This window comes from Schistocerca gregaria, chromosome 1, assembly GCF_023897955.1.
Source record: "Schistocerca gregaria isolate iqSchGreg1 chromosome 1, iqSchGreg1.2, whole genome shotgun sequence".
Lineage (NCBI taxonomy): Eukaryota > Metazoa > Arthropoda > Insecta > Orthoptera > Acrididae > Schistocerca > Schistocerca gregaria.
Window position 1 is genome coordinate 301,069,429 of NC_064920.1, and position 25,183 is coordinate 301,094,611.

General features: G+C 41.6%; 1 protein-coding gene across 1 annotated transcript in view; it reads left to right on the plus strand.

The window, feature by feature from the left end:
• Positions 1 to 289: 289 nt before the first annotated feature.
• Positions 290 to 25,183, plus strand: part of LOC126342104 (UDP-glucosyltransferase 2-like) — a 136,282-nt gene continuing 111,388 nt past the window's right edge. The window contains exon 1 of the mRNA XM_050001826.1: positions 290 to 451. The gene's annotated coding sequence lies outside the window, so the exon portion shown is untranslated. The remainder of the gene's footprint in view (positions 452 to 25,183) is intronic.

Genomic DNA, 25,183 nt, shown 5'->3' on the forward strand with positions numbered 1-25,183 from the left:
TATGCCTTGAGTAATTAATCGTTTTACGGGAGTTATGGGAAACCTAAATCTGAGTGACTGAACGAGAAACAGAACCCTCATCCTCCCTTATAGGAGTGCAGTGTCTCTTAGCAATGCGCCACTTTGTTCAATCTGATAGCCGATCTTCGAAGTCAAGTGATATCGGTCCTTTTCATCTCTTGAGACACATCATCGAACTCCAGTGATAAGTATCTGTGATTTCCATAACCTTGAAATTCCTTTCGTTCATACGCCAAGGATATCGAGTTACCCGCGAGAGATAACGCTTACAGACGATATGGTGTTCGGTATCTTGAGGAGTTTCCATCTGTCGGTACGTGCCTGGCAGCCGGGAGACGTCGTCTCGCACACTTCTGCACGGCGACCCGCCAGCTACCGCTCTCTGCACGAAGCTTGCGTAGTGCCAAGCCGAACCACCACTTCAATCCAGGTAATGCGACAGCGATTCCTCCACTGTAAAGTGTACTGTTCTCGTATATCGGTTCCCGTAACCAGTGGAGAAATGTCATCTCGCATACACTAGTCTTTGTTTTCTTTTCTGACACATTTACACGGTGCACTTGTTCGTTATCTTCCACGAAAATTATTTCTTTCCGTTGCAGCTTGATAAAACTAATTTAAATTTATGGACAGCGAACGATCTTAAGATTTTTCCTTAGTTTCGACGTTTGCTTTTTTATTGTTGTGTTAACTATGGGCTGGCCGGAGTGGCCGAGCGGTTCTAGGTGCTACAGTCTGGAACCACGCGATTGCTACGGTCGCAGGTTCGACTCCTGCCTCGGACATGGATGTGTGTGATGTCCTTAGGTTAGTTATGTTTAAGTATTTCTACGTTCTAGGGGACTGGTGACCTCCGAAGTTAAGTCCCATAGTGCTCAGAGCCATTTGAACCATTTTTTTTATTAACTATGTTGCCTTTTACTTTGCAAATTTTTCGAAACATATTTGCGTTGTCATATTTTTGTCTGGTTGTTCAACGGCATGCCGTTTAGTCTGGCGATATCTGAAAACCACTTATCCTGAAAAATTAAAACTAAAGTTTGTGTTCTGCCTTACGGCAGGTCTTGTCATGGGGAAGCCTCGCAGAGAGGTCCATCGCATGAGCGTCTAGGGAAGTGATCCCAATGGTGGTTTCCCGTTCCTTCCACTGATGATGATGAAATGATAATGAGGACAACACAACACCCAGTTCCTTAGCGGAGAAGCTCTCCGACCAAGCCGGGAATTGATTTTTTTTTTTTTTTTTTTTTTTTTTTACCATATATCGGGCCCCTTGGCGTGACCGACAGCCGCGCTGACCTCTCAGCTATCGGGGCGGACTATCCAGAAAAGAAACTCCGCATAACACTAACGGTCTGTGTGTTCTGTTTTTAAAAATGAGCACTATGTTTGTACGGACCGCACATCTCTTCACAGCTCTCATTTAAAAATATGAAATTTTCATTAACAGCAATATACCAAGTCTCTTTATAATACTAAATATACACCGATGAGCCAAGACATTATGACCACGTGTTTAATACGGTGTTTTTCTCAAACACAGTACAACAGAGATTCTGCTGGGCATGGATTATACAAGTCCTTGACGGGATTCCAGAAGTATGTGGCACCAGATGTCTACAGACAGCTCGGGCAATTCCTGCAAATTACGGGGATGGTTTACTGGCATGTAAATGGCGCCCGATGTGTGTTCCATTGGGTGCAGATCAGTCATATTTTCTGCCCAAGAGATCAATGTGAGTTCACTAAAATGCCTCTCAAACCACTGTAGCAAGATTCTGACCTTGCAACACGCACAGATATCCTGCTAGAAGATATCATCGTCGTAGGGGGAGACTAGAAAAAAATGGTCCAAATGGCTCTGAGCACTATGGGTCCTAACATCTATGGTCATCAGTCCCCTAGAACTTAGAACTTCTTAAACCTAACTAACCTAAGGACATCACACAACACCCAGTCATCACGAGGCAGAGAAAATCCCTGACCCCGCCGGGAATCGAACCCGGGAAACCGGGCGCGGAAACCGAGAACGCTACAGCAGGACCACGAGCTGCGGACGGAGACTAGAAGCATGAAGCGACGCAGCTGGTCCGCAATAATGTTCACGTAGTTCACAGCTGTCATGAGGCCTTCGATTACCACCGTAGATCCCATGGAGTCCCATTTCACTGTACCTCATAGCATAATTCTGTCCCCACCGCCCCCATCTATGGGGTGGAGCACGTTCCGTGCAGCGATTCGCCTGCTGGACAGTGGCACTGTGCCCACTGCAATCAAAACTGACGACGCCGTTGGGTCAACACACGAAAACGTAGGGGACGTGTGATGTGGAGCTCCATGTTCAACAGCAGCCTTTGAACGGTTCGCTCCGGAACGCTTGTGCCTGCACCAGCACTGTGCTCTATCGTCAGATCTGCCACAGATCACTACCTATCCCGGGTTACACCGTGGGGGACCCTCCGACCTCTACGTTTTGTGATGAGACTTGGTCGTCCAATACCATACGGCCTACTCGTTATTTCACCATCCTTCAACCACTTTCCATAGGATCTCACGACAGTAGTACGCCAATAGGCGACCATCTTTGCCGTTTCCGTTTCCAGCTGCAGCGCCACAATAATGTACCCTTTGTCCAAATCGCTTATGTCAGTGGTTTTCCTCATTTCGGCTCGTGTCTTCGCTATAATATCTGTCCATTGGTCTCTCTTCCGATTACATTCTCTCTTTACTGCGTCATTTGCCCGCAATACCACCAGGTGGAATTCATACTCGCGGTGAGCAGTGATCATAATGTTCTGGCTCATCAGTTATGTCTCACAGCCGAAAGCAAATCTTTGAATTCGACGCAACTTTGTCGTCTCTCTTCCTTTTGTTGTTGCTTATTTGTTGAAGCAGCTTCTCATGTAAAATTACGAGACTGAATGGACCCATTAAAAACCATAGAACAATTCGAGGTGGCCGCTGAAAATCAAACCAAGTAACTCTGGATGAGTAATCTGCGACACAAACAATCTTTTTTCAGGTCTCTTTCCCTGACCAATAAGCGGCCGCTGTGAATTTCTCGGTTCTTTCTAACTAACTCTAAGAGTGGCAACGAGAGGCCCAATTGGTCGTGTCTTCTGACACTTGTAATACCACCAAGGGAAATCTCCTGAAATCCTTGGTCAGAACAGGGTGATTTGCAATTATATTATTGTGTTACTGAGACCATATTGTCGACATAAATATGCGCCAACTTTTTGACTGTGCTTGTAAAAGAACACATTCGCTAATCCTAAAATTTGTGCTTCTTGTCTCTCTACAGCTCGAAGTTGTAGACTAAAACGGTCTGTCTCTGTCCTTGAAGATGATTCAGAAAGCTGACTCGATTGACTATCGTCTCCGATGTCTGCAAACATTGTAAAAATTCCATATTATGAATAATAGAAACAGGAGGATACCGGGACGAAAACAACAGGGACTCCCAACGCGCGAAATACAAAGCATCGGGATCATTAACGGCAAAAGCTGTCAGGCACCTAAAACTACTTGAATTTTAATTGACTAACAATGACTAAAGCTGAAAAATCCAACCGACAAACGAATAAAGAAATCGTGTTCTGAATTTTACATCAGTCCTTATTTATTATATGACGTTACCACTTGTAAACTATGGCATAACAGGCGTGAGGAACAATCTGAAAATCACATCCAGTCTACCAGTGAACCAGGCCAAAATTCTCAACCTAATGCAAGATTTCGGTATGGGTCCGGGTCTCACATCCTAGTAAGGCTACCACTCTGTGTGTTACCCTATTTTCATTATCAGAATCACAGCACTTTCTTTTCATTTTCACTTTTTTCTAACTGCAGAAAGTACTTCTTTTGTCTTGTTCCTGTCGACAGTAGCCTCCATTGCTACAATCCTCTGTAAACGCTTTATACAACTACATTAAATTCAGAAACAGATGCCGACGACAACCTAACGATGAAACAGCAACTATGATAAAATAGTTACATTTCTAGACTAGTGAAAAAATGAAAACATTGAAACTACAGCACCCATCCCGTGGAATGCATTTTTTTCATAAGCTACCTGATCGAAAGTGTATGGACGCCCGTATTTGTGCGGAACTGACCACAATATTCCATGACAGGCGAATCCGCCGGTAGAAACGGAGGCGGGGAGTGTTCTATTGTCAGTAGAGGGCAGTAAAAACAGGCTGGGTTGGTCAGGAGAGCTCAAAAGCTTCGAACGTGGACTATTCATTGGATGTCGTCTGAGTAAGGTTTCCCAAGTCGACTGTTAGAGATGCGATTGTGAAGTGGAAACGCGACACAACAACCACAGATAAACCAAGACTAGGGCGGCAACATGTACTGCCGAACAAGCAGGGCATAGCAGAGGACGGTTGTAAAAAATCGCATGAAATCGGTGGAATAAATCACTCTCGAATTCCAGACTCCTACCAGCAGCCCAGCTTTCATCATGACTGGGCGTAGGGAGTACAATGGTAGAGCGGTTCCTCATAAGCCACGCTTTCAAATCGTCATAATGATTACGGGGCGCCACATCCCATTTTAATGTTCATTAACAGGTGTCGCAATGCTTTTGGTCGGATCGTGTATAATCGGATAAGAAAAAGTTTCGCTACACTCTCATGTGCATGTAATATAAAGAAACATACGAACACACAGCAGTAACCCAAACAGCGTTAATATACAGCAGTGACCCATCATGGATATTACGCAATATATACATAATTAGCAACTACAGCAGAGTCCCACTAACCCGAACCCCGGTAGGCCTAATCCCAACGCTCGGTTAATCAGAACATGAAAAATGAAAGGTATGGAAAACTGTGCGGTAAACTGCTGTACATGCGCACTATTTTAATTTACACTGTACAGTAAACATGTATTAGAAAATTAGCAAGAAAACATAAGGTTCAAACACTGCTTAGTAACGAAAGAAAACCTGTGAAACTTACTAAAATACAGCGGACATTTTATCCCCACTTTTTTTATGACAATAATTCAGTCATTGTTTTTTTGGCGTAAAGAAGACAGTCTGTTATATGACGCATAGTTGCGCCATCGTCTCATAAACATCAAATTAGCAGGTGTAGTAGTGGGCTCTTGCTCCAAGAAACGTAGCGCGAGGTGAAGGCTTCTGCTGCGCCACTGTGTGGCACCAGCTCTCCTTAGTCGCTTTCAGGCTCATTGTCACTTCCGTCGCAGCAGTCCTCTTCTTCCCAGTCTTGAGTCACAGCAGCAACTAAATCAGCGTCAGTAAGGTTCTCCAACCATGCCCCATCCGCTGCCATCCACTCATCTACGTCTTCTTCACTAGCTTCTTCACATCCAGGGATCGTCTGTATCATTTGTAGTGGATTTTCCTCTTCATTTTCAGCTAGTTTATCCTAAAATTCAAGAGATGTCCACATTTTTCTCCACGATTTTCTCAGAGGGTTTTCTCAAATATTCTGCCAAGCCTCAGCAACCCAATAAACAACATCCATCACATTGGTCTTCTTTATTTTGTCCACTAAAGAAATGCTACTTAAAAATTGTTTTCTATAAATCAGTTTTAGTGTTTGCAGTACGCTTTGATCCATCGGCTGTAGAAGTGGTGTAACATTCGTCGGCAAAAACTTCGCCACAATTTCTTCGTCACATAATTCCTCAGTGCTGGGGTGAGATGGCGCGTTATCAATCAAAAGGATTACACGGGGAGACAAATGATTTTCCTTAGAAAACCGTCGAACAGAGGGAACAAGCTGGCCTTGAAACCATTCTTTGAACAGCTTACCATCCATGCTTTTTTCTGGTTGCGATAATATACGGGCAGGGACTTCATGTTGAAGTTTTTAGAAGCTCTGCGCCAAGCAGATTTGACGATCAGCTTTAAAGGCAGCTCGTGATTACTAGCAGCGTTGCTGCACAATCTTTGCATATTTTAAAACCAGCCGCATGGTCTTCTGCTTCTGATGCCAGGCTTTTTGTTGGCAATGGCCTAAAATTAAGGCCCGTCTCGTCAGCGATATAACTTTGTTGGAGAGAATATTTTCCCTCTCTTATTTTTTTGGACTCACCCAAGTATTCCTTCGCTGCATCACTATCAGGAGAAAGCTGCTATTCAGTAATTTTTAGCTGACAGATTTTTTTTTTTTTTTTTTTTTTTTTTTTTTTTTTTTTTTTTTTTTTTTTTTTGCAGTGGACTGTTCAAGCTTCGCTCGATTCTTCTTCCAATCATAATGGTTGCTTTACCAACACCCAGTTCCAGTGTTGCCAACTCTAAAAAATCCGATCGCTAGATTCAATATCAAAAGTCGCTAGAAAGCCGCTAAAACTGATTTTACTCGGGGTGTACTGAAAATTTCGTGCTGTGAATGGTTAAGGCAGTGGGGGGGGGGGGGGGGGATAATAAAATATTAATGAAAATTGTCTCATACGTAATTGCTACATTGTCTTAATTAAAAGACGTATCGCTTGCAACAACATACATATAAAATACGCTAACGTTTAATTAAACATGTTATCATAATTGACGCAACACATAAATTGTTGTTTCAATCACAGTAGTCAAATATACTAGAAATATACAAATATATTTGTAACAAAAGAAAGCACGAACTCAAATTAGGTTACAAAATATATACATACCGTTATGTAAGCTATTCATCGTCGTCACTCAGAAGATCGAATAACTGTTCTGTTTCATGCTCTGACAGAACTGTAGTTGATGTAGAGTGTTGAACGTCGCTCAAAAGATGGTGTTGCAGGTCGACTGGTTTTGTCACAAAAGAGTAACTTTTGTTCGTTCCAAAAAGCTCAAACACATCTGACGGTATGTCAAAAGGTGGACAATCTTTATTTTGTTTCTTCAGCTGGTATGTCAATATGATCAAAGCATTAATTGTCTTTAACGATAATCTGTTACGTTGTTTACTTTTTATAATGTTCATAGAACTGAATAGTCTTTCCACTTCTGCATTTGAATGCGGTAGGCATAGAACAGTCATTGCTAGCTGTGAAATCAAAGAAAAAGGATTCTCCCCTGCGGCATTTTTATACTAGAAAAACCTCACTCCAAAATCGAACAGTGTTAGTAGTGTTATTCCCCTAATGAAGTTGATATTATGCCATTCTTGCAGCATACCGTCTATGAAATCGCCACTAAAACCCAATTCCTTGGTACATCCGCTACAGCATTATTTTTATTCACTTTTAGTGTTCTTCAACATTCGGCATTGACATTTTTCCAGGATCGTAACGTTACTTGACAGGCTTTGTTGAATTTCTTTTATGAGTTTCAGACTAAACTCAAATCGTCTCTTCTTCAAATGAACTTTATTTTCTTCAGACAAACTTGACTCAGACAATTTCTTTTCAAACATAAAGCCAAGGTTCGGATTTGCGTACATACATTCGCTTGGAACTGTTGTTGTCAACAAATCAACAGTTGGAAAAACTGTGTTTTGTGCGAGTGACTGCATGAGAAATACAAGTGTACCTAGTAATTTAGTGGGGTCATCGTCTTCTCCTTCAAAAGCTTCTATTGCTATTTGTACGTCTTTTAAACCACGTTTAAGGTAAAACATGTATAGATGATTTGAGTCGTCACAATACATCTTGTACAAAAGATCGGCAGTGTAACAATTGTCTTGAACCATGGCAAGTGAAAAATGTAGCTTTAGTTCTTCCCACTGCTCCAGAATTCTTCGTATTGCTGGTTCAATTGAAAGCCAACGAGTTGCACAGATCTTCAAAATTTTTAGTGGCTGTTTTCCACAATTTATTGTCCCATAAATCTTTTTATATTCCCCTTGTCTTTTGGGTAAAATGGAGAAGCAATTGTAAGTTTTTCCGTACAAGAAACTCTATGTTTCTAGGTATGGTCTCACTGAGGCGTGCGAAATTGGAAGCTCAAGAGAGTGACAAATGCAACGGATCAATACCAAATGCTGCAAACCATATTCTCTCTTGAGTTGTTCGAAAAGTCCACTGTTTATTCCAATCATTGCAGAAGCATTATCTGTGCCAATTCCTACCATATTAGCGATTGGAAGTTTGAGATCTTTCAAAGAATTCACAAGAACAGCAGCCAGATTTCTTGCATCTGCAGTTTCTACTACAGCGAGTTTGAGAAATGCTGATCTAATGGTTTGGTTGTTCACACTATAGTAGAGTATAACGATACCTAGCATTTTAGATATTGATACGTCTGTGGATTCATCTGTTAGTACACTGTATTTTTTGTTACCTATATCTTCAACCAATGATTGTGTGAAATATGGAGCCAAAACTTCAGTTATAATGTTAGTGCACTTTGTACGATGTAATTGCATGTGTTTAGCGCCCTCATCACCGGAAAACACCTTCTTGCACAGTATTACTAAATGATCTATAGTTAAAATAGAACAATATTCAGCAATAAAGAAAGAGAGGGCGCCTTACACTCTGCTTGCTATTCTAACTTTAGTTTTCGGAACAATTTTCATAGGTAAGGTGGTTTGTGTTTTTTTTTTAAATCAATATTTTTTGTTTATTCTTAATAGTTTTCGAATGCTTTCTAATATCACACAATTTAACATAAAACTCTGCTGAACATACTTGGGAACCTGCCTTGGATAAGCCTCCAACAACTGGTTTCAGCCACCCATTGAATTCAGATTCTGCTTCCCAAGCATCCAGATATTTCTCAGCGTACTGCTTCTTCGTCTGCGGTAAATCCATTATGTAAGCCACCACAACGTAAGTTTCACCAATTTATAATCACTGAAAATACATTAAAACTCAGGCGAACTAGACGTCAAGAAACTATCTACTCATTCGGCAACTCGATATCAGTCCTATTTGTTCATTGTTTAAAACGTAATAATGTCTATGAGATACCCCCACCGAATTGTTCTTGCGTTACCACTGTGCATGTGGTAATAATTTGACTGCAAGTTAACATTTCGAAAAATTAGAGGTTGCTGGGCAGAAATGTATTTTATTATACTTAATATTACGTATGTTTTTTGTCAATTCGAAAAATAAAGGGAGTTCAAAAGTTGAAGAATATCGATACGCTATCGACGATAACAGCCTAGTGGGTAATGAATAATGAATTGTTCTATAGTCAAGGTTTTCTTACTCTGTAGGCAATTCCCACATTCAGGTTCACTAAATGCTGAACAATGCTACATGATCTGCTAAGAACTTAATTTAACTTAGTAAATCTAGAACAAAGTCAGTGTAGCACCCATTCACTAGTTAAAACTTAGTTTTGTTAATGAAAATAATGGCCCAAAATAGTTTTGATTTGTACTTCCAAAATCGTCAGTACTCCAAAAGTCGCCAGATAAGTCGCTAAATAATTTTTGTCGCTAAAAAGTTTTTTATTGTCGCTAAGACGACGGCAAAAGTCACCATTTCTAGCGACAAAGTCGCTAAATTGGCGACACTTCTCAGTTCCGTTGCCAGTTTAGATACATTCTCACATTTGTCTATTCGCTTCAAAGCATTCCGTTTTTCTTTGAGAGTTAACGTTGTATGTTTCCGTTCACTACTGATGAAAATATGTACACCGCTACACCTGAACGAATACAATACACCTGTTACGAATGCCAGTGATTGATCCATAACCAACATAACCAAGCACTTTGCGAGCCAACTGGCATTGCACTGTCCTCAGCCACTTCAAAGGTCTCAACAATGCACAACAAGGGCAAGGAGTGAGAGTGAGACATTGTTCCCACACTTGTTCCAATTTGTTACCATGGTGTACCTACTTATCTGCTTGGTATACTTCATTCTAGAAACTCGTCACCGTAATTCCGTCTAATCCGAACAAATTGGTTATCCGAACAACGTCTGGTCCCAATTAGTTTGGGTTAACGGGACTCTACTGTATACCACTCAAAGAAACTAGTTTTATTTTAGAAATATGTATTGAAAAGGTTAAGAACTGGATTACTCGTGGCTTGTTATCTTTTTTATACAATCAGATAAGATTTGTGCGTAACGTAGTTCGATCTGATTGTGGCAGGATATCGTCCCAAAGCCACGCAAAATCTGTTTACTTACTAACCTAGTAGCCGTAGTTGTTCTTTTGTAACCTAAGAAACAGTAACACACGCACACTAACGATCAACTCCAACATAATTAGATTAGATACGGGTTAAAAAAAAATCCGCATGGATTGAGCAAATCGAGTTTTCCGATGAGGGATGCCCATGCGGGTAGCATCACACGAAGCTAGACTCTCCACAACAACATCATTTCGAATTTTCAACCGCTATCGTGAGACACAAAAGATTGAGGAACTGCCTGGTAGTTATCGCCCGCGGTCAATAGTACCAGTGGTGCCCGTTACCTACAAATGATCGCTCGCAGAAGAATGCGGCAAAACTGCACCCTGGCTTTTTAGAGGCAACGGAGAGGGCCGTGTTGATACGTGGCACACGACAAACACTTTCGATTTGGCGTCTAGGTCCCCTTCGGAATTGTGGTGTCGTCCAAAGAGCGAAGTTCCGCAGCGCGGTAAACTTGTCGCAGCGCAACCAAAAGAGACGACAGTCGCTACAAACCTTATCGACGAATGAGCGACATCGGCGTAGCCCCGCCCAGAAACGTTTCGCTACGCCGCCTCAACGGATCTTCTACTTGCGGCCAAGCACAGTACCTCTCAGATGAGTCTGCGATCATCGAGTAAGACGGCAGCATCGTCTGCTAGTATGCTAGCTGTGTTCTCAGCGTCTTAGGCAGAACTATAAGTGAAAGTTATTGTTAAATGTACTCCGGTAAAGAGACTTGTATTTTGCCTGTATCAAGTGATACGTTAATGTTTCTTAGACAGTGGTAAACACACATGGCATTCCTTTGGAAATGGATTGCACAAAGTTAAGTTAATTCTTCTTATCTACGTTACAACAAAGTGAACTAACATTTTATGTTATTATCCACTCAGTCTCCTCCCGGAGCAAATCAAAGAATCCAACGTTGTACCGGCGAGTGTATTTTCGTCCGGCACAAGAATAATAACATAAGCGATGATCAAAAAGTTTCCGTTCGAAGACCGTACAGTTCAGAATGGGTATGCCAATCAGGCAGAATCGCCGTGATCACTGAGGCAATCATCCCACTGACACAGTAGATTGAAGGTACCCGTTTGGTAAGGACCGTGTTTTGCTGAGTGAAGAAGTCCGTGACTGCCTCTTGCACGTCGTCGCTCGACAGGAATCGTTGACTCTCAAGGCCTCTTTTTAAGGGAACAAAGGCATGATAATCGAATGGAGAGAGATTAAGACTATAGGGCGGATTCTCAAGTGTCTCACTTGAGTTGGCGTAAGTTCTGCGTTACGACATTTCCGATATGGGGCCATGCATTATCACGAAGCAGCAGCAGCTCCTTGTAGCAGATTTCCCGGACGTTTCGCTTCATTACAAGTCATAATTTCTCCAGCGTTGCGCTCTACCTTTCGCCAGCTTCTCTACCTTTCCCCAGCTTCCTTGGAATCAATGAGCAATGGATGAGGCTGGCCGGCCTCCCAGATCGACCTGCATTTTGTGTCGAACTGGGACCAGCGGTGGAATTTGGCGCACCGTTCCACTACAGCGGTTTTCGACATGCATGCTGCTCCATACACATTCTTCATTCTCCGATGGCTGTCTACCGGTGTTTGTCCTTCGGCAGCCAAGAAAAGAATAACAGTATGTTGGTCCTGTTTGGAGGCATGTGGTAATAACGTCGCCACAGTTCACGTTTCCAGCTTGTACGTCAGAAAGAGACAAATGCAACACTGGTCGCATGCCTAGATGTCGATGCTTATATACTCGCATCAGTGTCGTATTACGTTGTATACTGTACGCATCAACAACGCTCTTAAAGGGAAATCTTTCATCACCCCTTATACAAGCCCCAGGAATCACTGTGTGCCAAGAAGCAAGAGAATACCTGGAACAGAACCTGTATCAATAGAGTCGAATTCTCTTCATCGACGACTGCAGAATTTTCTGACGCCTTATGATCGTCACACAAGTAGGTATAGACTGCAAGGTACTAATGCATCTCTCAAAAATACAGTCCCACGGTTTCACGGTTGTGTACCAGGCACAGCGTAACACATTTCAACTAGGAAGTGGATCAGGCAGTAAAGATACCGGGGGCTTCTCATCGTTGTCGACTTTAATGTGTGGGCTGTACAGTATCAAGACAGCATCCTAAAATCTGCTGTCAACTTTTCGGGTGTAGATTCGTCTTTTAAGACGGGAATGCACGTGCACCCGCGCCGATCTTCTGAATATCATATCTCATGAGGCAGGAATCGCCCGAACGGGGTAATACCTGCTGTATCTGCTCTCATCAGCCCCATTGAACGTGCCTGGGACAAGCTAAACATGCAGTGTTTCGTCGCAGAGATCATCCACACAACACAGAATCGACACTGTCGAAGAATGGGTACGGCTTGTGGGCAGCATGCCAAGAATATTGCAGTGCATGGCGATGAATCATATTGTATAGCCTCTCACTTCTCGTTCGTATAAAAATGCATTAATTACAGAGTAAATTATTCCGATAGAAACGAATTGTTGTGACCTACACATATTTTCACGTGAGAATGAAAACTACAATTAACTTTTTATCTCAACTGTTGGTTCAGACGAAACATTTCTATTGGTCAAAGTTCATTCTGCAGTATCTTTTTTTATCAGGTTCGCTTCTCCGTCAAGAGCTTTAAGTTTCTGGGGTTTTACGTTTCAGATAAATACACTGCTTGACAAAAAAAATGAAATACTCAGACATACCCAGAATACATCGTCGGATGTCAGTGCAGCTTCGTATGTGCACATGCCATCAGCAAGTACGTAAAGGGTTAGAGTTGCAGTTCTCTGTTGCAGGTACAATGAGCACCGTAGCATGTTAGTGTTCTCCTTGTTTAGTGTTGCCACCAGAACTGGTAACAGTGTCACATGTTGGATGATCACTGTGAAGGTCACAGAGATGCCACATACTCGTGTGAGACAGCGTTGTCAGATTTGAAAGGGGCCGAATTGTGGTTCTCCACTTAGGTGGATGTTCGAATCGAGGATTATAAGGATTTAGAAGTCATTCAGATGTGGCAGTCGCCCAGTTTTCGACAGCATGGAAAAGTGACGGCAAGCCTATTTGTCATTATGGTGCCAGTTGATCACGTCTTGTCACCACAAGGAAGGAATGCCATATTGTGCACCAAGCACAGTGTAACACATTCAAATTTGCGTTTGCCACCAGAGAGTAAATAATGGACACTCTGGAAACATTCTACGTCATATCCATCATTGTTGGCAGACCAACAGTAACTGTACTAGCGAATTACCATCCCTGCGTAGGCTGCATTTGGAGTGAAGCTATGACCGTGATGCATGGGCTGCTGGCGAGTGGCATGACATGTTCAGGGATGAATCGCGGTTCTGCAGTACGCAGGATGACCATAGCCAGCCAGAGTGATGACGACCTGGTGGGAGGTTCCATTCGTCCAATGTTTTGGGCAGGCACAGCTGCGCTACTCCTGGTATCATGGTGTGGCAGTCCGTTGGATATGACTTCAGATTACAGCTGGTAATGACTGAGACAATTTCCACACTATGATGGTACAGCCCGCCCAGTTAGACGTGCAGTCTAACGTACAGCTTTTCGGATTAGGAAGGAGCGCCTGGTCCCCAACAAGACTCCACCCAGTGGACTTGTGTAGAGGACCGGTGAGCTGGCCAGTCTGTGGACGGTTTTTAGGCGGTTTTCATCTGCCTCGGCGAATGCGGGCTGGTTCTCCTTATTCCGCCTCAGCTACTCTGTGTCGGCGATTGTTACGTAAACATTTTCTCAATATACGCGTACACCACCATTATTCTACCACGCAAACATAGGGGTCGCACTCGTCTGATGTCAGACATACCTTAGGAGGAGCAACCGGGGGCCGAACCTCTCAATAACCCTGAAAGAGTTGTTCGGTGTGGGGCGGCGGAGGGGTGAAGTGGGCTGCGGTAGTCGTCGTAGGATGGTGTGCCACTGCGGCTGCGGCGGGAACGGAGCCTCTGTCGTTTCTAGCCCCCGGTTAACATACAATACAATACAGTACAATACAATGATGGTACACCACGGGCATACTGTGTCTTCGTATGTTACCTCTTATGCGATAGTGCCATTTTTCAAAAAGAGATCGCTTGTTCACAAATGACGCGTGGATCTGTGAAATGTCTGCCTGATGTTGCGGTACTGCTGTAAGATCCTCAGATCTGTTCTCAGCAGAACAGCTCAGACATGGCTCCAATGGCAGTATTTTAAGTAGCAAGGACAAGTTATAACAGTTGAGGGCCAGCTTGCCTCCTGTGAAGATACAATGGCTTTATGACGTCCTTTTCAACCAAATACGTGCATGGATCCTGGCTAGAGGGGTGCAACGTCATATTGCTAACTGGACTCATACTGCCTAGTTCTTCGCGAATTTGCTTCAATTTTGCAGTCACTGAAATAACATCACATACCCTCTCAACCCGCGAAGTTTCATTTTGTTGCCTTCTCATCTTCTGTGTGCTTCACATTTTTGTCACGCATTGTATGTTATTTAATTATTTAAATGTTCGACATGTATTTTACTCACAAACAACTGTAACAGACTGCAGCCCACCTCATACACACACTGATGAATCGAAACAATATGATGACAGATTCAAATGGTTCAAATGGCTCTGAGCACTATGGGACTTAACGTCTGAGGTCATTAGTCCCCTAGAACTTAGCACTACTTAAACCTAACTAACCTAAGGACGTCACACACATCAATGCCCGAGGCAGGATTCGAACCTGCGACCGTAGCGGTCGCACGGTCCAGACTGAAGCGTCTAGAACCGCTCGGCCACACCAGCCGGCTAATATGATGACAGAGGCGGCTTCGACAAAGGGCAGATTGTTATTGTTTTAACCACTGAGAACGAACATTTCGTAAACAGCTTTTGGCGTGCTACTGTATTGAGTATCTATGAAAACTGATTGAAGGACGGTGAAATCGTGAATAGGCGACAAAGTTTTGGATGTCCACGACTCACTACAGAACCTGGAGACCGGAGCGTTTCCCACTCTTTAAAGCGGGATAGGCGGGTCTGTGGCAGATATAACGACAAAGGGCGGCCACAAGTGCTTCGGAAGACACCGTTCAGCGCACACAGTTGAACAAAAGGTTCCGCAATAGGCGACCCCTAATTGTTCATTGTTGATACGACATCGTCAGTTTTGATGGCAGTGGACACGGGATCGTCGATAGTGGATTGTCGATTAATGGAAATATGTCGCCTGGTCTGATGAATCACATTTCTTGTTACACCAGGTCGATGGTAGCTCCAGTTAATCAGTCATTCAGGCAAACAACTGCTTGAAACATAAGGCGCCACGGCCGCTGTCCGGTGGAGGCTTGAAATACATATGGGACGCTATCAGCCGACAACTCTGTGCCAACAAACCACCGGCCCATAATAGATGGGAATATAATGACCTGTTTGTACATATCTCCGGAAATCTACAAAGGATTTGGCGAATCCACATCTCGCAGAATCGCTGCATTCTTAACGTAGACCAAGACGCCAAGTGGTCATATTGTTTTGGCGCATCAACGTATTTGCTGGTTATACCAACTGATAGCTTCTTTCTCTCGATTGTTATGAGCCTCGACAATGGTGGCCCTACGAAAGGCTTTTTCTTTTTGCCCTGCTCAAATGAATCTTCCTATGCATAACGGTTATTCAAATTTTAAATTTATTTAACACAATAGCATTACAACATTATAACAAATAATTATGTAATTGATTATTATTCCAACATTAAACGTACATCGCCTTCATATAGTTCTGTGCAATGCTGTTTTCTAACCTCATCCGACATTATGGACCAATGTACCAAAAATAATTCATAATTTCTCTTTAAATATGTCACATCTCAATATCAAAATTCACTGATTTATATTACAAATCGCATGTATACAGTATAAAAATAACATAACTAACAACACTTCTCTTGTCATTCGTTATTTATATAGATTTTTGAGAAATAATTTTTTAACAATGCTGTCGTTTCTTTAACACCTACCTATTTCACACACCACGCCAACTGCGACATATGTAAAACTGCCACGTGCAAAAATATGAATGCCGAACTCGGAGTTATATTTGACCCGATATGTTACTCTAAACGCGGGGCTTCCCATTTTAAACAAAAGTTGAGTCAACTGGGCATTTTCAATCGTTTATTAATAACTAGTTTATCTGAAACGTGTTTAAACTAAGATAATAATCAGTAAACAGCCTTATAAATTGGCATTTACGATAGCAAGTAAGTACTTAGTGTTGTTAACTGATAATTCTTTTTCCTGAGATAAAATAAGCTGTAAATTCTTCTTTGTGCAACATAAACAATTATCTACTTTTCTGGGACGGAAAACGAAAAGATATCCAAGAACGTGGTCATTTCTATTGACATTATGGCTTGAAATTGAATGCAAAGTAATATTTTTCCAATTTAACGCCAAATAAAATTCCCCAAAATGCTCTGTTTTAAAATAAGACGTCCACTTTCATGAGCCAAAAGATTTTTTATGGCAGAGCCGTCTTTTTTCGTTGCATGCAATTCGCGAATTCTTCCACTGATCAAAGAATTTACTGCCACTCAACATCAGCTTTTTTCTAGACAAAAATCTATAGCTTCTGCTGATTGTTTGCTGGTTGGAACATCAGGTAATGTCATCCGCTGAAAGTGCTTTAATTAGGTGCTAAACTCATTTGTTCAGGATTTAAAGTAGCGTTTGGCTGTTATGTACACACTATTGCTCTAAATTTTTCTGCCTGATTTTTATGTGTCTGAAAAGAGTCTTAAAATTCCGAATGAGCAAAAGTTTTGCTTCAGGCTTTCAGTTACGTCATCCACGATTTGTGAACATCGGTCAATTATTTCACTGACATATCTGAAGTTTCATAGTCTTTCTTTAGGGTTTGTTATTTAGTCAGACGTGAAAATAGCATTGGTTGGTGTATCTATATATCTTTATGATATATTTCCTTATTCCTCCGTATACTTATTTCTCGTGCTTACGTACTTAGTTTCGATTGGGCCTTAGTTGTGCATTGTTAGAGTCCTTCCTTGGGCATGGGTGTGTGTGTTTGTCCTTAGGATAATTTAGGTTAAGTAGTGTGTAAGCTTAGGGACTGATGACTGTAGCAGTTAAGTCCCATAAGATTTCACACACATTTTAACATTTTTTAGTTGTGCGTTCTCAACTTCATTGCTAAGAAGCCTATCAAAAGTCGGGCAGGTCGGACTTGTGTATGTTTGGCCAGGCACAACCTTAAAAAGCCGAGAATATCCGGCTAAAGCAGGACATCTCGCCTCTAGACAGGAGACACAATGCATTCCTTTATTTCCGTGGTTTATTTAACCTCGAGCACAGGACTATGTGTTAAGTGCACCAACCACAAATAAAATTATGTAATAAAGTGGCCCACTTACAGCCGTCCTTTCCATGTTATTCATTATTTGGCTACTAGTTTCGGTGATACAGTACACCATAGTCAGGCCTTTACTGAAAATGAAGGAGTCAACTCCAATCGTATACACGATTCCATCTGTGGCCAACATCTATGAAATGGTTTCTGTAGACTGTAACAATGATGTTGTGTCTCCAATCATTAACTACCAGCTAGCTGGATGGAGACACAACATCGTTGTTACAGTCTACGGGATCCAGTTCATAGATGTTGGCCACTGATGGAATAATTTATATGATTGGAGTTAACCCCTCGGCGCCAGTTACGGCCTCAAAATGGTGTACTGAATCACCGAAACTGGTAGCCATACAACAAATAACATCGAAAGGGCGGCTGTAAGTGTTCCATTTTAGTGAACGGCCGAAGTCCTTCAAACCTTGAATAATAAGGATGGACATGCGAAAACAAATACAATTGTTGTGCACCTTTCCATTATTGTTTCACAATTGAAAGCCCATATATTCCTCCATTACTGCTTCAGGTAACACAGTGATGAATTGTGTTGTCATACGTCCAAGTGAGCAACTGTAATATAAAATAAACAGTGATATGGGTGAGAAGAAATTTAGGCTCCGTGCAAGAAAATTACTCAGATTACGAGCTAGCAGCACTAGTAATCGAATAAGCGTTTGGCTGGGATCAGATGCAACTGCACTGTATAATGCTTCGAGTGGAGCCTTAATGCGGGGTAGCACCTGTTCGTGGCAATAGAATGAGATAACGGAAATTTATTAAACAATGCTGTAGCTCATATAATGTAAGCTAAGTTTATCGTTGTTCCATTAATCTGAGATTAAACTGTGATTTTGGTCGTACATGTTTATATCGGTAACACAAAGACAGCTACTATCGATACAAATACAAAGTACACCGCGTGAGCGCTCCTATTATGAAAAACGGCGCACCCGCTCGAAGGTTCAATTTAACGGTACTAGTATCACATCTTGTCGAAATTCGACCAGTTGTATTTATGGAAATAATTTTTTTATTCCTATTTCATTGTGCGGCCTTGGCACGGTGCGTTGAAAAATAATTTTAGTGTTAATGGCGTCAGTATCACATAAAATATCCTCAGATGCGAAATGTTTTGCATTACGAAATCTGCACTGCATATTCTTCAGTCCGCAGTTATACCTCGCAAATTTATTTGAAATTACATTCAGTGCGTATTTCAACGTATCTTTCAAAAGCGCAACTGAATTATCATTAGCAATGTCCAAGATATTCTTATTACTTCGTGTACACAAAAATTCTCCGTCTCAAGAATTTGAAGCCATTTTGACTATTTTTCGACCGTGACTGTCGCAAGAAATATGTAAAGGTTTTTTTTTTAAATTACCGCTATCAGTCTCAAACTCTGTCTACTATTGTATTACTTATTTATTTACCAACATATTTCGAGGCATTGCCTTATTTTCAGGCTAAATGGCATTACAAAAACAACTTTACAATAAGGTCATATTGATGTTACATAGTCTTTTCGTAAGTGCTGTGGTCATCCTGTGGAAGAAAAGAAAAACTGAGACACTTGCCTTATCATGTGATCAATTTTTCTGTTCGTGAACTTCAATGCGAGATGCTTGTAATAGTTTCCGTAACGAAACCCAGTCTCAAATCTAGCAGAAATTGCAAAAAGATTCTGATCGCATATAAAGTACACCAGCGGTAAGACGCAATCAGTACCTTCGCTGCATGATACTTCTAGCAATGGTAATGTTACTGATGACAGTGTCACTAAATCAGAGTTACTAAACACGGTTTTCCAAAATTCCTCCACCAAAGAAGATGAAGCAAATATTCTAGAATGCGAATAAAGAACAACTGGCAATGTGAGGAACTTAGAAGCAGATATCCTCGGAGCAGTGAAGCAACTTTAATAACTTAATAAAAGCAAGTCTTCCTGTACAGATTGTGTACCGGTGAGGTTCCTTTCGGAGTATGCTGATGCAATAGCTCCATACCGAACAATCATATGCAACTGCTCTTTCGAGGAAAGATCCATACCCAAAGACTGGAAAGTTGCACAGGCCACACCAATATTCAAGAAAGGTAACAGGAGTAATCCACTAAATTACAGGTCCAAATCATTAACGTCGATATGCAGCAGGATTTTGGAACGTATATCGTGTTCGAATATTATGAATTACCTCGAAAAGAACGGTCTATTGACACGTAGTCAACACGAGTTTAGAAAACGTCGTTCTTGTTAAACGCAACTAAATCTTTACTCGCACGAAGTATTGAGTGTTATTGACAAGGGATTTGAAATTGTTTCCATACTTCTAGATTTCCAGAAGGCATGTTATACTATACCATACAAGCGCGCCTTGTAGTAAAATTACGGAATATTGTCTCAGTTAGGTGACTGGGTTCGTGATTTCCTATCGGTGAAGTCACACTCCTCAAGTAAAACAGAAGTGATTTCTGGCGTTCCGCAAGGCAGTGTTATAGGCCCTCTGATGTTCCTTACCTATAAAAACGATTCAGGAGACAATCTGAGCAGCAGTAAAAATTCTCGAATTCGAATCAAGATTAAAAGCCATTGTGAGGAGCAGACATCCTCAGTTTAGTGATGCAGCTTAAATCACTTAATAAAGACAAGGCGTGCTGTCCAGATTACATACCAGTCAGGTGCCTTTCAGTGTATGTTGATACAATAGCTCCGTTCTTAGTAGTCATATACAACCGCTCGCTCATCAAAAGATCCTTACCTAAAGACTGGAAAGTTGCACACGTCACACCAATATTCAAAAAAATAATTACAGACCCATATTACTAACGTCGATATACAGTAGGGTTTTGGGACATTTGCTATTATCGAACATTATGAATTACATCGAAGAAAACAATTTATTGACAAATAGCCAACACAGATTCAGGGAACATCGTTCTTGTGATACACAGCTAGTTCTTTATTCTTACGAAAAAATGAGTGCTATCGACAGGGGATGTCAAATTGATTCCACATTCTTAGATTTCCAAAAGACTTTTGACACTGTTCCTCAGATGCGATTTCCAGTTAACTTGCGTGGCTATGGAGTATCATCTCAGTTGTGCGACTGGTTTCGTGGCTTCCTGTCAGAAACGTCACAGTTCATAGCAATTGACAGAAAGTGACAGAGTAAAAGAGAAGTAATATCTGGCGTTCGCCAAGCAAGTGACATACGCCTTCTGCTGTTTCTGATCTATATAATCGAGTCTGGAGCAATCTGACCAGTTCTCTTAGACTGTTTGCAGATGATGCTGTCATTTTCCGTCTTGTAAAGTCATCAGAGGATCAAACCCAATTGCAAAATGATTTAGAAACGATATCTGCATGGTGAGAGAAGTGGCAGTTGACTCTAAATAATCAACAATGTGAAGTCATCTGCATCAGTTCTGAAAGGAGTCCACTAAATTTCGATTACCGCCACATAATAAATCACACAAATCTAAAGGCAGTGAATACAACTAAATATTCAGGGATTACAGTTACGAATGGAAAAGATCGCATAGACAATGTTGTGGGGGAAAGCGAACCAAACACTATGGTTTATAGGCAGAACACTTAGAAAATGCAACAGGTCTATTAAAGAAGATGTAGAAGGAAAGGCATCGCTTGATAGCCGAGGATACTGAAATAGACATTCTGGTTCATGTCCACGGTGAACCGAATGAGTGCTCTCAAGTAACTGTACGAAAAGCAACCCAAAACATCATAGACCTATACAATGCGACCTGCAACAAATGATGATGCCCAAGTAGTTGTTTTAGGTGCTGTCGCGGCTAATCCGCACGTCAGTAGCAGACAAATTGCGCGAGAATCGGGAATCTCAAAAACGTCGATGTTTAGAATGCCACATCAACATCGATTGCACCCGTACCATATTTCTACGCACCAGGAATTGCATGGCGACGCCTTTGAACGTCGTATGCAGTGCTGCCACTGGGCACAAGAGAAATTACGAGAAGATGACAGATTTTTTTGTACGCTTTCTATTTAGCGACGAAGCGTCATTCACCAACAGCGGTGACGTAAACCGGCATAATATGCACTATTGGGTAACGGAAAATTCACGATGGCTGTGACAAGTGGAACATCAGCGACCTTGGCGGGTTAATGTATGATGCAGCATTATGGGAGGAAGGATAATTGGCCCCCATTTTATCGATGGCAATCTAAATGGAGCAATGTATGCTGATTTCCTATGTAATGTTCTACCGATGTTGCTACAAGATGTTTCACTGCATGACAGAATGGCGATGTACTTCCAACTTGATGGATGTCCGGCACATAGCTCGCGTGCGATTGAAGAGGTATCGCATAGCATATTTCATGACAGGTGGATTGCTCGTCGAAGCACGTTGACCGGATCTGACGTCCCGGGATTTCTTTCTCTGGGGAAAGTTGAAGGATATTTGCTATCGTGATCCACCGACAACGCCTGACAACATGCATCAGCGCATTGTCAATGCATGTGCGAACATTATGGAAGGCGAACTACTCGCTGCTGAAAGGAATGCCGTTACACGAATTGCCAAATGCACTGAGGTTGACAGACATCATTTTGAGCATTTATTGCATTAATGTGGTATTTACAGGTAATCACACTGTAACAGCATGTGTTCTCAGAAATGATAAGTTCACAAAGGTACATGTATCACATTGGAACAACCGAAATAAAATGTTAAACGTATCTACATTCTGTACTTTAATTTAAAAAACCTACCTGTTACCAACTGTTGGTCTAAAACTGTGAACCATATGTCTGTGACGATTACAGCGCCATCTATCACAAAGCGAAAAAAGTGTTCCAACTAAAACATTCATATTTCTTTACGTACTACACGAATATGTAATAAAAAATCGGGGTTCCTATTTTAAAAAACGCAGTTGATATCCGTTTGACCTAAGGCAGCGCCATCTAGCGGGCCAACCACAGCGCCATCTGGTTTCCTCCTTCAAGCTAGACAAGTTTCGTTCTTTGTAGTTTTTTCGTTTGACGCTTATTTCGTGAGAAATTTGGCCCGGTTACGATCAGTGGTCCACCTTGTATACCGTGGAATATACGCGGGTTGTCCAAAAAGTTGCAAAATGGACACCACAGTGAAAATCCAATGAAGCTTTGCACAGATGTGTTGGGTAGAGTCTCTAGCATGACCATCGATCACATCAAGATGCTCTTTGCAGTTGTGAGCAAACTGTGAGCGAGTAAAGGTGCCTAGAACAACAATTTCTCGTGCCAAGTAGGAGGGCCCACAGAGAGCCTTCATCTTAATGAATGCAACCCACCTAACACAACTGCCACACACTTCCTTCTTCATGGCAATTCTCAGCCGCACTCTGCAGGGGCAGTGAAGACGCCCTTCCAGCCTTTTCAATGGGAAGTGTTCAATCACCTACAACACAGCCCTAATTGGCTCGTCCTGAGTATCGTCTCTGTTCACATGAAACGCTGGATACGAAGACAACACTTGGGCGCAGGCTACGTACTACGGACAATTATCGGAAAGCACAGGCAGCTGCCCTATGACGTTGGTGCTGGAAATTTGGTATAACTCTCCGACAAATGTTTAAGTCGGAGCGGCGACTATGTAGAGAAGTATCTGGAAAGTGTAGCTAACTCTTGCAAATAAAATGTTTCTGATTTTCACTATGGTTTCCACTTAGCGAACGATCGGAACTTACTTTCTCGACAACCCTCGTATACGGCAAATTTTGTGGACAAGGATTTGAACTCATTTCGTCTGGAATATATGACATTGCACCGAGCAAGGCGGTCAGTGACGTTCGTATTCGAAAGGACAACAGTTCAGATCCACGTCTGGCCATCGGGATTTAAGTTCCCGTTATTTTCGTGAATCGTTTAAGATAAATTCTGGATTGTTCCTTTAACCCTAGGATGCATATACAGGGCCTCCAAAGCCCTTCTATGTCTTCATTTTTTTTTTAAAATTATGTAATTTTTTGTTTGATTTCAAACTGCTTTCCAGTACTCTTTCACTAACACTGTGACATTCCTCCTATCAAGTCTGAACGAGATACCTTTTCAAGTTTTTTTGTATAATTCAATACGTTTACCGATACACCGTGAATGCATAAGCAGGGCTACAGAAGCCCTCACACATTTATAAATGTTCTTTAGCCTATATTTTCTTCAACATTTGTTTGGGAGCAGTTATTAATTCAACAATAACTATAGTGGTATTTCCAGCAACAGGAGTGCCAACAGCAGCAGTAGCTGTAGTAATAATAGTATAACTAAAAAATTATACACACTACTTCCACATGTAGGCGATGTCGGTGTATTATTGATCTTTTTTGTTATCAAATGTTTTATTATTGCATAGTATTGTTATCCTGTGCTGCTCTTGTTAGCCTCATTGTTACTGTAGTTAGTTTGTTGCTGCAAGGCCCATATTGTTACGAGTATGACTCATTTAGTGCTGCACAAGCTGCTGTTCGAGAGACACGCCTTTTACTATGGCTTCGACACGCAAAGCAAGAGAGTCAGTTCGTGCAAATGCAGCTAATTTTGAAAGTGTTGTGGCTCAGTGGTTTGAAGAAGATGATTCTTGCGAGGAAGGAAATATTTTTGAAGATGCAAGTAGTGAAGAATCAGCCAATGAACCCGCAGATGTGAATATTGAGACAGATGACAGTCCTTCTGATAATATTACTTTATCAGAGTCTGAAAATGAAGAACCACCACAACAAGCTATAGAAGACCACACATACATTAGTCGGAATGGAACGATTTGGAAATTAGATCATCCTGCAACTTTTCGTACGCCTGTCCATAATATCGTAAAGAAGGCACCTGGTCCAGTCCATGGTTTGAAAACTTGTAAAGCTAAGGATGCCTGGGACTATTTCATCTCCAGGCGAATACTAGAGGAAATCGTCAACTGCACAAATATTGAAGGCAGAAGAGTGGCTACTTTACGTGGTAAAACATGGAAAAACGTTTCGCTTGCTGAAATGGAGGGATTTCTGGGTCTTTTACTGCTTTCTGAGTTGAGAAGAGTTGGGATGTCCCTGTTAGAGAATTATTCTTGGATGAAAAGGCAAATCCTACATATAAGGCCACCATGTCAGTAAATAGATTCGAGGATATAAGGAGAATAATTAGAAGCTCTATCTGCAGATGACAAACTTGCAACTGTTCGCTATGTATGGGAACTATTTTTTGACAAGTTTAGAAATAGAATGATTCCCAATGATTCGCTCACAGTTGACGAACAGCTGGTCCTATTCCGTGGAAGATGCAGCTTCACCCAGTATATGCCCTCTAAACCAGTCAAGTATGGCATAAAAATATTTTGGTTATGTGATGGTACATCTGCATATGCTTTAGAGGGAATTGTTTACACGGGAAGGAAGCCCCATGAACCTATTCAGAAAAATCTTGAGTTGAATGTGGTGAAAGATCTTGCTAAAAGCAAAAAATATTACTGTTGATAACTTCTTTACTAGTGTACAGCTGGCAGAAGAGGTGCTTCAGAAGCAAATTACAGTGGTGGGAACAATCAAACAAAATAAACCAGAAATTCCTAATGAGATAAAACCATCTGCCTCAAAAGCGATTAAATTCCTCTTTTTTTGCATTGAAAGGTGACATTACAATGATGAGTTATGTTCTCAAAA